Here is a 12,596-nt window from a genome sequence, read left to right on the forward strand (position 1 = left end):
TCTACCTAATGCTTTGGTTTTGCCTACCAGCACTTTTAGTATCAAGTAGACAGTTGTGGCATTGAAAGTGAGAGTTTGGAGTTTATTTTTGTAGCAAACCACACTTTTGCCTGGCAGGATATTTTATTGTTTTAGCCAAAGGCATTCTAAGCTTTACATGACATTTTAGTGTGAAAATTTGCAAGAAGCTTTTTCCTGTTGAACCTTTTTATAGTGGGGGTGAGAAACGCATTATTGACAACATGGTGTTGTGTGTGTGCTGTTTTTCTTTTTGTGGTGATTTTTTTAATAACAATAGAGGCCTTTAAACGTCAAAGCTAAGTTTATAGAGAATGTAAGCCTTGAAGGGCTTTGATAATTTATTAGCTGTTCATTTAAGAGGATTAGCACTGTCAAAAATTTGCCTGATGCAGGCTCATTCATTTCAAAGGAACAATTTCATTTGATCTTTAACAACAAGGATTTGTCTTTTCCCCACCTTTTACCCATCAAGGTGATCTTTTCTGGAAGTGATCTTCTGAGATGCCAGGTGCCCCCAATACACATTAAAAATCAGTGGGACTTTACGGCACCTCTCATACCTTCTCTCACACTCTGGCATAAAACATCCATAGGTATTGTGGGTGCAGGTTGTAGCCATGTTGGTCTAATGACATAGGCAGACAAGGTTCTTTGGGTAGATATGATATCTTTTATTAGACCAACTCAAATAGTTGGGAAAATTATTCTTAGCAAGGTTTTGGGTATAAATACCCTTCATAAGGCTTAGGAAGTTTCAGCAGTTGGTGTGTGCTCTTCCTGGATGGAATGAATAGTAAAGAAGCCAGAGGCTGGTATGCGTGCAAGAAAGCCAGTCAGTGAAGATGTAAATTGGGGAGTCAGTGGGTGACAGACAGGCTGGGGAGAGGGAAGGAGAATGAAAGTAGTTGGTAAATAGTGGAGAGGTACCTGGGATGCTTTCTCAGCCCCATGAAGGGTATTTACACCCGAAAGCTTGCCAAGAAGAATTTTTCCAACTCTTTGAGCTGGTCTAATAAAAGATATCAGATTTACCCAAAGAACCTTGCCTGCCATAGGTATTGTAGCTCACATAATGATAATGCAAACTACAGTCTTGCATTCCTGAGGAGAAGGGGGTTAGAATAGAGCTCGGAGCAAAAGTCAGACTCTGAAAGGAGAGAGTTAAGCATAGTCTTCAGGCTTGTTTTGGAAAGGGTTTCCGTGGCGCTGGCACAAACCAAAGATTCCACAGCTGCCTGTCAAAAGCCCCTGAACTTTAAACTGTCTTCTGAACTCCTCAAGCACTCAGCGTCTCACAGCCACTCCAGTGCAGGCTTGCACGTGACGTCTGTTTAACCCTCGACATTCATAAAGTTCCAGGGAGATTGCCATTGCCCTCCGTGTGACTATTGCTAACTGTACAGTATGTCAGAGGAGGATGTGTGTTCGTGTTGAGTAAGGGAGTCTCCCTCCATTAACCAATCAGAGTAGATATGAATTTACTTCCCTCTGGCCTCTGCAGAGCTTAACTGAATCAAAGAAATGCAACAGTGAGCCTCTCTGACATTTTACAACTGGCTTGACTTACTTTAAGTTATCAAGAAAATGGGTGCAAGAGTATCTCATTTGAAGTTCATGGGTCACAGGCCACAGCTAGCGTAATTCAGCATGGCTCCAGTGATTTCCCAGAGCTGTGCTCTTTGGCAGAGCTCATTCGACTCTCACCTGGCCAGACCGCAATCCATATACATTTTGAAGCCTTGAGTTGTTCAGTGAGGGGGGGGGGGAAGAGAAGGTCTAATTTACATATATTTTTCTGTGTATGTGAATGATTTACAATCACATTTCAAGAGTGAAATCCTGGCTTTGACTCATTACAGGAAGGAAACTGCCTTAATAGTTGTCCTCTTTGATGCTTGTTTTCTCTACTTGTTTTCTCACTGCACTGGAAAGTTTTAAAAGGTCATTCCCAAAGGGTATTTTGGAAGATGAAGCTACCCTCTCATCTTCAGGTAGCATAGCCTGGGCTTATAAAAGTCTTCAGCAGCATGCACTGAAAGCAGGATGCACAATATGCAGCCTTCTCTTCAAAAAAGGGCCTGATCTTGAACTTCTTACTCAGCTGCAAATTCTCTTGAAGGCAAGGAGGCCTGGGACACAACAAACAGGTTCAGAACCAAATTACATTTATTATTTAAGATTTTTAAAAATTTTGTAACAAGGATTCAAATAATGTTCAATACATCCCAGTACAAATGTAAATAATGACTCGAGTAATGTATTTGCTGCTGGGAGAATAACCCCTTTCACAGCACGGGCCCCACAGGTGGGACTCTCTGGGTGCATGGGATGGTGAGAAGTGGGTAGCACAGGTAAGGAAAGTCACTCTACATATGGGTCACATTGAAACAATCCCTTCCTGCCCCAGAAAACATCAATCAGTAGCTATCCTGTTATCCATGGAAAATATTTCACAAGTTTATAGTAAAAGGGTCCATTCTGAGGTTGAAATCCACTGTCCAACTTAAATAGTATGTTGGTAGGTTTGTCATGATTGAATGACAAAACTTTCTCATTTATGTACTCTCAGGTGGCTCAATCTTTCAAAGTGCTGAATAGTTCCTGCAGAAGCTGAACAGCTCTTAAAGTTAATAGGAGTCAAAGGTGCTCAGCATGTCTGGGGTTGTACCTCTGCAAGACTGAGCTCAAATTAGCTAGAATCTCTGTAAAGTAGCCTTATCACAGGCCTTTTCAAGTGAGACAATCTGCCTGAGATTGGAGGTACCCCAAGAGGCAGCAAGAGGAGCATGTGCTTTCCACACTAAAATGATTAATCCCTTAGACCAAATAGTGGAGGCGTGTGGGAAGGGAAATTAAATTGTTTGCTTGCTTAATTTATTCTCCCTTTAGTTTTGATTTCCTAGGCTTAGTTCCTCACAGCATCACCTAATATAGCACAGCACATTTAAAACAATGTTTAATACATCATGGTCTCCATGATAAGCTTCCTAATTGTTCTTCTGCTATATTTCATTTCCAATTAAAAACCAAAGGGTAATTCCAATTACCATCCATTCTACCATTACCACCAGTGAGCTGTGCTTTGTCATTCAGCCTCGACTTATAAACTGAACCAGGGCCATAAATGGAGCACATGTGCAGTCACCCTCTCTCTATTCCCCAGAAAACTAGCTTATTAACATTTGTAATGATTACTAGAGAAATTAGTCACTTTTGCTGGTGTTACTTTTGCTTTTAAAATGTATGTTAATCATGTTTCTAAGTGGGTAGCAGCTCCCTACAGGATTCCAGCTGTTACAAATGACATAGGCCAGGTGAAAAATTGTAATAATAAAAAGACTGTATCCATTATTAATGTAAACAGTATCTGTAAACCTTACTTGTGCAAAACCCCCATGCTTGAATATAGATCTAATATAGTTAAGAGCTTGATAGTTGGTGCATAGTTAATTGGTTATTGCAAAATGGGGAAGAGAGAATGTCTGAAAAATGTCTGAGTCTGCTGAGTACAGTGTAGTCAACTGAATGTTTTTCCAAGCACAAGTCCTGAGCTCTCTTTTAGGGCTGGCCCTCAGCTGTTGTTATCTCTTGAGGAATGGCATTATCCGGGCCTCCTTGCGTGGGGGAGTCTGTCTATCTTAACAATGACTCATAAGAGAGGGAATCCCTGAAGAATGATCAAATCAGTTCTTGAACTGGGAAGGCAGCAGAGTTGTGTTTCCATCTTAACCCCTTACTTACTACCTTTCAGCCAAGAAGTGCATGAAAAAAATATAAAATACTGGCATTATTTGCAAGAGGTTGCATCTCTTATGGAAAAGAAAGTGATTAGCTAAGGAGATGTGCTGTATTACAAGGATTGTAAAAGGAGTGCCACAGAAGGCTTGTTTAAAAGTAGAATTCATTTGTAAAACAGCACAGCTTGAAGGCAGAATGCAGCTCTTTAGATAAATTATAGGTCTTTTCAGAAGTGTACTGTAATTTGCTTGGATCTTTTATAGTATCATAAAAAGTTCAAGTGTTGAAATGAGTCCTTATTTCATGGGATTTTGGTCAATGTTTTATTATTGCTTGTACATCACACTGTATTTTCCAGTGATAAAAGTCAATATAAAATGTGTATCCAAGTGACTTAGCCACAGTAGTAGTAGAATTGTGAATACCAAATATGCTTAAGAGGTTCGACCTTTTAAAATCAGAATCCTCTTATATCAGTGGGTCCCACAATCTTTTGTCTATTACATATTATTACATATTTTCTGTTTTTTCAGTTTCTTTCTCCATTTAATTTGGGGGGGTTTTCTTCCTACATTAAACGGTAAGACCAAGATTCCTAAGAGTGTTTTATAATTTCCCATGTCTCCGTTTTTGTGTTTAATGTTAGCCTTCTTATAAGAGCCTGTTTTCCTTCATAAGTTTTAGCAATTTCTAAAATATTTGGCCGCAAATTTGTAGCACATTAATACAAACAATCCTTAATACAGGTATACAAGCATTTGCCATGGAAAAGGTGCATGTTTTATATACATAAATAGATGAAGTATGTTAGGTTTGGAAATAACAAAATGTTTCCTGTCTAATATATTGAATACAACTAATATTAATTCTGATTTATAATCACAATGGGTGACACCAGGTAATTTGCTTTTTAAAGCTAGGTTTTAGGGAGTATCACAGGGATGGAAGAGACCTCAAAGGTCATCTAGTTGAACCCTCTTCATGAATGCAAGCAGCAGCACGAGCTGTGGATGGCAAAGCAACACAAAAGCAGTACAGAAATCACCATGTTAAAGACCATGCTGTTGATCACAATATATCAGATAAAACAAGACTCTCTTTATTAGGGCTGTGCGAAGCTTCAGGTACTGATTCGATTCAGAGGAGATTTGGCCCAATTCAGAAACTGAATCTCCAAATCCGAATCAAATTGGGAGACCAATAAAAAGGTCCAAATCTATTCAAAGCTCTCTGAATCAATTTGGAAAAGATTTGGAGAACTTTGGAGATTCGGGCAGTCCCCACTCACCACCGCAAGGAGCTGGACCCGGACTCCATGCCAGTAAATAGGGGGTGGGGGGGGGGACTGGAGGAGGGTGGAAGGGACCATGGGGGGACCCCCGCCAGGCCCCGTCCCCCCAGACCCCCTGAGCAGCCTCCAATCCCCGCCTGCTCTCCCAGCCCTATCAATGGCTGATCCACCTGGCCCCAGCATCCCAGCTGTTTAAAAAAAAACAAAAGCCCCACACTCTCCAACTGCTGCCAGGGGGCGCAATCCCCACTGCCCCCCACTGGCCCACACTGTGTGGGGACTCTGCCATGAGTCTGCCATGCATCTCAAGCCGGTCCAGAGAGGTGATACTCCCCCTCTATGTGACTTTGGTCAGGCTGCAGTTGGAGTACTGCGTCCAGTACTGGACACTGCACTTCAAAAGGGATGTGGCCAGCCTGGAGAGGGTTCAGAGGAGGGCCACCCGCTTGGTGAGAGGGCAGCAGGACAGGCCCTACGAGGAGAGACTGAAGGACCTGAACCTGTTTAGCCTCAGCAAGAGGAGGCTGAGGGGGGACCTGGTGGCTGCCTACAAGCTCATCAGGGGGGATCAACAGGAAATAGGCAGAGCTCTTTTCTCCCCAGCACCACCTGGGGTGACGAGGAACAATGGTCATAAGCTGATCGAGAATAGGTTTAGGTTAGAGATCAGAAGGCAATATTTTACAGTTAGGGTGGCCAAAATCTGGAACCAACTTCCCAGGGAAGTGGTCCTTGCCCCTACCTTGGGCAAATTCAAGAGGAGGTTGGACAATCACCTGTCTGGGGTCTTGTGAACCCAGCATTCATTTCTGCCTGTGGCAGGGGGTCAGGCTAGATGATCTGTTCAGGTCCCTCCTGACCCTAGCTACTATGAAACTATGAGTCTCCATCCCCCGCCCACTCTCCCAGCCCTGTTGACAGTTGCCCTGCCTGGCCCTAGCTCCCGGTTCTTTAAAGAAAATAAAGCCCTGCACTCACCAGCTGCTGCAGCAGCTGTTGGGGCCTCTGGGAGCTTGTGGCAGAGCCCCTCATGAAGCGTGGGGCAGTGGGGGCAGCACCCCCCACATTTCATAGATTTCATAGACATTAGGGCTGGAAGGGACCTCGGAAGATCATCGAGTCCAGCCCCCCGCCCAAAGGGCAGGACGTCAGCTGGGGTCATAGGATCCCAGCAAGATAAGCATCCAGTTTCATCTTGAAGGTGTTCAATGAAGGCGCTTGAACAACCTCCGGCGGCAGGCTGTTCCAGACCTTGGGGGCTCGGACAGTAAAGAAATTCTTCCTTATGTCCAGCCTGAAACGATTGTCGTGGAAACACACACAGAGTACTTTTGGGTCAGGTCAGCAGAAGCTTTTATTCAAAAGAAACTACAGCTGTAGGGGGAGTTCCAAAGTGACATGGATTTCCCAAGCACTTGGAAGGGGTCCCCCCCCCAAGAGCAAAATCAGGAGGCTTATATACTTTTTAACAGTCGCTTACAACTCACGTGATCATATAGTGAAATTAGCATGAAAAGCGGCTATAATATTACTTCATTATTTCTTTGCTGTTATCAGGATGGGAATTATGGAGGAGGTAGGGTTAGTTCACAAACCTCCTTCTTGCACCTGGAAATCTACTTTGTACATACTTTTTTTTTCTACCTTCAAGGCCGCGGTGAGCGAAGCATTTGCAGAAGAGTTACAAAGAACAAACACTTGCCCTTATCTGTTCTACTGTACCGAGCCAGCAATTCTACACAAAGCGGTTATGTCATCTTATAACTAAAATAATCAAATTTTAAGGCATATATTTTTTCTGATTCCACACGATCTTGTAGTAGTTTGTGACCATTCGTCCTCGTCATCCCTTGGGGTGCTCTGGTGAACAAACGTTCCCCCAGATACTGGTGATCACCCCTGATAAACTTGTAGGTGGCCATCAGATCACCCCTGAGCCTGCGCTTTTCCAGGCTAAAGAGCCCCAGGGCTCTCAGCCTGTCATCGTAGGGTCTGCTTCCCTGACCCCTGATCATGCGCGTGGCTCTTCTCTGGACTCTCTCAAGCTTCTCCACATCCTTTTTGAATTGTGGAGCCCAAAACTGGACGCAGTACTCCAGCTGCGGCCTCACTAAGGCCGAGTACAGGGGGAGAATGACGTCCCGGGATTTGCTTGAGAAGCATCTATGGATGCAAGCCAGCGTTTTGGTCGCTTTACTAGCCGCAGCATCGCATTGCAGGCTCATGTTCATCTTGTGGTCAATGATGACCCCCAAGTCTCTTTCTTCCATAGTGCTAACCAACATAGCACTGCCGAGCCTATAAGGATGCTGCGGGTTTTTCTTCCCAAGGTGGAGAACCTTGCATTTATCGGCATTGAACACCATCAGATTTTCATCCGCCCACTTGCTGAGCCTGTCCAGGTCAGCCTGGATCACCCGCCTGTCTTCTGGCGTGGATGCTTTGCCCCAAAGTTTGGTGTCATCGGCGAACTTGGCCAGTCCACTTCTGACTCCAGTGTCCACATCGTTAATGAAGATGTTGAACAGTATGGGTCCAAGGACAGAGCCCTGGGGGACCCCACTGGTCACAGGACACCACGATGAGTGACTTCCATCAATTACTACCCTCTGGGTCCGACCCCGGAGCCAATTTTCCAGCCAGTGGATCGTGGGGGACCCAAGGCGACAATTGGCCAGTTTCTCCAAGAGACGATCATGGGACACCAGATCGAAGGCTTTTTTGAAGTCAAGATATATGACATCAATCTCATCTCCCTTGTCCAGGTGATAGGTCACCTGGTCGTAGAAGGAAATGAGATTGGTCAAGCAAGACCTACCCGCAACAAACCCGTGCTGGCTATCCCTTAAGATGTTGGTGTCGGCCAGTCCATTAAGGATGGCCTCCTTAATAAACTTTTCTAAGATCATGACAGGAGCTGCTGAGTTCAGGGCTTTTTTTTTTTTTAAGGTGCCAGGATGCTGGGGCCAGGTGGAGCAACCATTGATGGGTCTGGGAGAGTGGGCAGGGGATGGGGCCTGTTTAATTTGGAGATTCAGCCGATTCAGTGGCGGCTGAATCTCTGAATCAGATTCGGCCAAATCGATTCAGGACAGTGATTTGAATCACCGAATCAAATCACTGTCCCGCAAATCTGCTGAATCCAAAGCAAATACTAGCGGCTTTGCACAGGCCTAATCTTTATGCATAATGATCCACACAGTTGGGTATGGCAGAAAAACAACAGCTTCTCTTTAGAATGATTCTCACATTTTCATAGGATAATCAATTAATAAATACTCCACTCAGAAACATAGTCTAGATCCATAGCACCAAAGAACAGCAAAGAGTAAGGGTATGTCTACCCTGAAAAGTGCAATGCAGTGTTGAGAAACTTGAGTTAGCAGCTAGCTCATGGACCTTGAGTACTGGAAGCAGTCTATAGTCATGGTAACACAGAACTCCCTTTAGTCTTTCAGTTAGTTCATGCTTTGTGTTACTACTGTACTGTTAGACAGATTCTTCTATCAAAGCTAGCTGGTTACAGCTACCTCAGGCATCAGTGCTGCACTGCATTGTACAGTATAGACAGAGCCCAAGGGATAGACCATAAAATTGACTGAAATGTTAATTACTGGCAAGTATTTCTCCAGACTTTTAAGTTGTAATGCCAGACTGCTCTTTGTGGGAATACATAGGTATTTAATATTGGGGTTTTTTGTTCTTTTTTTTTTAAGGCAGGAAAAATTAATGTTATGCCCCAAATACTGCAGATTAGTTGCAGTTAATTTCTCCAATAAACAAGGTCTATCTAAAATTCTGGTTTCTCTTTGAGTTTGAGGGGCATGTCTTCATGGACAAAGACATGCACTTAAGCTTCTCCATGAGAAATGTCACTCTCCCAGCATTTATGACACTTTTTCATGGATATTACTAAGGCCTCTTGTACATGTGCAGGTAAAAGCATGATGGGATCTAATACATGATTCACATAATTGTGACTCCTGCCATGTACGGGAACCCCTGATCCTGGGTTCCTCCCCGCACCAGCAAGAATCAAGACGCACAACTGGGAGCTCCACGCACACCCAGTTTTACTCTGTTGCATTTGAAAGCTCTAGCTTTAGAGTCTGTTTTGATGAGATTTGGTGTGATAGGAGAGACTGGTGACCTGAGTGTGCCCCATGCACTCCCAAAGTCAGAGGATCGCCCCTGTGGTGATCCTCCAGCCCCAGGGGTTTTTGGGTGAGGGGATTGGCCCTGTAACAATCCTTCAGCCCTGGTGGTTTCCTGGACCCCTGAGCCCTAGGGATCACAGCAACCATGATCTGGGGGTTTCATGCAGCCATCATCCCTAGAGATTGCAATATCTGTGCTCCTTAGAGCTCGAGGATACATGAAACCACCCCAGACCCTGGGGATTACAGTTGCCATGATCCTTAGGGCTCAAGGTTGTATGAAAACCCTGGATCCTAGGCATTACAGATGCTGCAATCCCTAGGGCTTAGGGATTTTACACTAGACATGGTGCAGCCCTGCAGCTGGGTGCCCCATCAGCTGATGAGGCACCCAGCTGCAGTGGAGACCCTACAACACATGCAAGTTAAAGCTCAGTAACAACCAGCTATAAAGTTAATACAGAATTTCAGGGTCTAACTTTATACCTGTTTGGAGTTTTTTATGGTGTGATAAGTAATTTGCACATGTACCTGGTCTCCAGATAATTGTTCAATTAACCAGGTAATTGCTCAGTACCTGTAATGTATAGAGGAGACCTAATTTTCACAAGATGGTAATACTGTATAGTATATATCTAGATTACTTCAGTCTTATGGACTTCATTGGTCTTGAAATTGTTGATAATTACACAGACTTCCAATTCACAGCAAAGTTGTCAAAGAATGCAGAAAAGTGAATGTGTAACAAATAATTCAATTAATTTCTCTCTTTTACTTGTGGAATGTCTTTAACAGATCAGATTTAGTAGTCATTCCATTAAACTATTTAGGTTTTGGAAAATTTTATTATGTAAGTTGCTATTTGAAATACTTGTTGCTATTGATTCTTTTCCTGAATGGATAAAGTAGCTCATAGAATCTTATCACTGAGATGCCATATAGCAAACTTAAGATGGCTAGAAAAGAAGAACCAGGTCCCTCATGTGCATACTTAGAAAAAGAACATTTTAAATTAGCTGTCAGCATGTATTGCAATAGGCAAACTTAAACATAACCTTCTGTGAACATTCGCTTTAGTAAAGCATGATCAACCAAATGTTCACAGAAAGCAAATGCAAAATAAGAGGAAACAGAGCCAAGGTGAGTTCATTTAAACATCTAAACAAACATTCTGCAATTAAGTTTTCCTATTTTCATTAGCTCCTGTAAAAATAAAATCAGATTGCTGCTGCAAGGCAGAACTTCTTTCTAAAGTCATATAGCATTGTTGGGGAATCTCAGCTCTGCTTTCTGCATATGGCTCAAAGAATTTTTGAAGAGTTCTTACAGCAGGCTTTCAAATGCAATATTGTTATGTAAGGCCCCCTATTTTAGAAAAGATGTGAGAAGTGGCATGTTCCTGAAACACTTCAGTAGCCTTTGAATGTGATCATTTGGGGAAAGTATGTAGGTTTTTCGTTTTACTCTGGTGCATTGGAAAACTCTAGCTTAAGAATCTGTTTTGATGAGATGTGATGTGATGGGGGAGACTGGTGACCTGAGTCTTGGCAGTGGTCCATTTGGTAAAAGATCTTACATTCTCAGAGATCTTTCCATTGCTCTTTCCATTGCCAGTAGCAGTCACAGTTTGGGGGCAACTAGCCAAAGAGAGTCATGTTTCACACTGGTAATCAAACTATAGCTCACGTAATAAATAAGCAAGTGACAGACTTCCCCCCCAGATGGGTAAATACAATATAATTTTGTCTATATCTGTTTGTTTATCAAAGTTTAGGACACACATTCTGTTTAGTATTGAGTTTATAGACTGATTAGTGTAGTGAGATTAAAAGTTTCTGCAAACTAGGTGGACTAGAAAGGCATCAGTTGGGAACAAAGTTCATGTGAAGGTCATTTACACCTCATTCTTAGAAATGCTTTGGTAGCCTAAGGGGTTTTTGGCCATTGACCAGAAACAGATATCCTTGGGTGAGTAGCATCATGAAATGGTGGGGTCATTAGATAGTAGAATCCTTTCACAGACATGTGGTAGCAATGACATAGCTCGTAGGAAATGTCAGCACGTTTCAGATTTTCCTGACTGTTTAGCCTTGGAAATGGAAAAGATACTATAGGACAGCAGCCATACACACAAGGGTATCATCACTAAGCCTCATCGAGGGTGTTTCTGTCACATTTAAGAATGCTAGTCGTTACATACCTTTGATCAAGTACAGGTATTTACTGTGGACAAGGACTATTTTTAAGGAAGCCCAGACACCACAGGTGTCCAAATATCAAACAGTTGCTTGAGCATTCTTGTAAAATTTAGGTTACATCTGGTGTTATGTCTCTGAAAAAAGGCTATGTCAAAAACGCACTTTTTGCATGAATCTATCTGTGGTGCATTTGTAGTCTAAATGAAAACACAACTTCACTACTCTGCTACTAGTACTATTCATTTGTATTCCAATATGGCCCACAGCAGACACCAGACACTATCCAAATGCCTAAGAATTCACAATCTCTGCCCAAAGTGTTTATGGCCTAATAAGGGTGGACAGGGAAAATATTGTATTAGCTTGCATTCTGCAGGCACCTTTACCCCAATCGTTAGACTTCCAAAACTGAGGTGCATGTCTTAAAGAGCAGGGAAACATTCTGCCTGGAATAGCAGCAGTGGCATTTCTACTCAAGCAGGCTGAGGAAGTCAATTGACTTCATGACTCATTAGAATCTTCTTGATTCCTGCTAGTTATTAAGCAAACTCTCTTTTCCCCCCAATTTTGCTGTCTGTTAGCTATTTCTGGTCTCTCTTCTTTTATTTTACAACCCTTCAGCCTATTTTTAACACTTTTCAAAATCTTAGCTCTACCTACTGTGTCCCATCTTCATCATCATTAGCTATAGTGGTAGCTTTTGCCTGAACAGCCAAGTGTTTCTGACAGTTAAGCTGTGAAAGGGTTAAAAATGTAGATTTTGCCTGAGCAGGAAAAGGGAGGGAGAGTCAGCTGAAGTTAGGCTCTGTCCCCACTATTTGTGGGCACAACTCTGGAAAAATCTTTTTTCTTTGTCCTGTGTTCATAAAAACAAGGTGTGTGTCTTATCTGGCAGTGCACAATATGTGAGAAAATAAGGTATTTTTGTAGAGATTATGCACATCTTCTTATAAATAGATATTAGTGGTTTCCTACCATCTGACCATTCTTGCTTGGTTAATTTGTTGTGGATATCATGGTAGAAGAAGAAGGTCATTCCAGATGTAAAGAGCAGTGTAGAAGAACATATTGTTTGCCAAAATGTGTTATTTGTGGGGCAACAGAAGACACAAGGGCAGATAGGAATAGGAGATGAAGGGTTTGAGTTTGATGTTGTGAGAATAAAGGGAGTAAGCCATTCTATGGAGATAA

The 12,596-nt window shown here is 42.7% G+C and overlaps 1 protein-coding gene across 4 annotated transcripts in view; it reads left to right on the forward strand.

Moving 5' to 3' along the window:
* Positions 1-12,596, forward strand: part of NFATC1 (nuclear factor of activated T cells 1) — a 152,062-nt gene that overhangs the window by 67,806 nt on the left and 71,660 nt on the right. The window lies entirely within an intron of this gene.

This window comes from Alligator mississippiensis, chromosome 3, assembly GCF_030867095.1.
Source record: "Alligator mississippiensis isolate rAllMis1 chromosome 3, rAllMis1, whole genome shotgun sequence".
Taxonomy (NCBI): Eukaryota; Metazoa; Chordata; order Crocodylia; family Alligatoridae; genus Alligator; species Alligator mississippiensis.